Source organism: Wasmannia auropunctata, unplaced genomic scaffold, assembly GCF_000956235.1.
Source record: "Wasmannia auropunctata unplaced genomic scaffold, wasmannia.A_1.0 LD310760.1, whole genome shotgun sequence".
NCBI classification, from domain to species: Eukaryota; Metazoa; Arthropoda; class Insecta; order Hymenoptera; family Formicidae; genus Wasmannia; species Wasmannia auropunctata.
The window spans coordinates 1-518 of record NW_012052130.1 but is presented as its reverse complement, the minus strand read 5'-3'; the positions used below and the strand labels follow the sequence as shown (position 1 = coordinate 518).

Here is a 518-nt window from a genome sequence, read left to right as displayed (position 1 = left end):
CGGCGTGTTCAGCATCACGTTCGACATGTCGGGCACTCGCATGATTACGACGGAAGCCGATAAGACTATTAAAGTGTACAAGGAAGACGACACCGCCGTAAGTTTTGATTTTTTACAATAGCAACGGTTACTTATGCGCTATCGCGTGACAATCGCACGCTGATAAATATAGCTCGGCTAGCTCGCCGTTTTTCTGTGAGAGCCTTGCGCGTCAACTGATCTGTTATTTATGTTTCCAGAGCGAAGAAACGCATCCCGTCGACTGGCGACCCGATATAATAAAACGACGAAAGTACTAACTCAAATGTATATACACTGATTCAATTAATTTAACGTGTGACGCATTCAAAAATAAGAAAAAAATATTTTGTATATTATTTATATAGGATTACTTTTATTGCCAGACTGTAATGGATAAATCTGTCCAAGCTGCAATAAAGAAAAAAAGAAAAAAAAATTTCCACCGACAGTTTCGTATCAGAAATATATACATATTTCGTTTATCATAAGCAAAAGTT

At 37.8% G+C, this 518-nt stretch overlaps 1 long non-coding RNA gene across 1 annotated transcript; it reads left to right on the top strand.

Moving 5' to 3' along the window:
* The first annotated feature begins 6 nt into the window (after nt 1-6).
* On the top strand, nt 7-447 carry LOC105461024. The gene is made up of 2 exons (XR_975894.1): nt 7-97; nt 240-447. It is a non-coding gene; the product is annotated as an uncharacterized LOC105461024 (long non-coding RNA).
* The last annotated feature ends 71 nt before the right edge of the window (nt 448-518 follow it).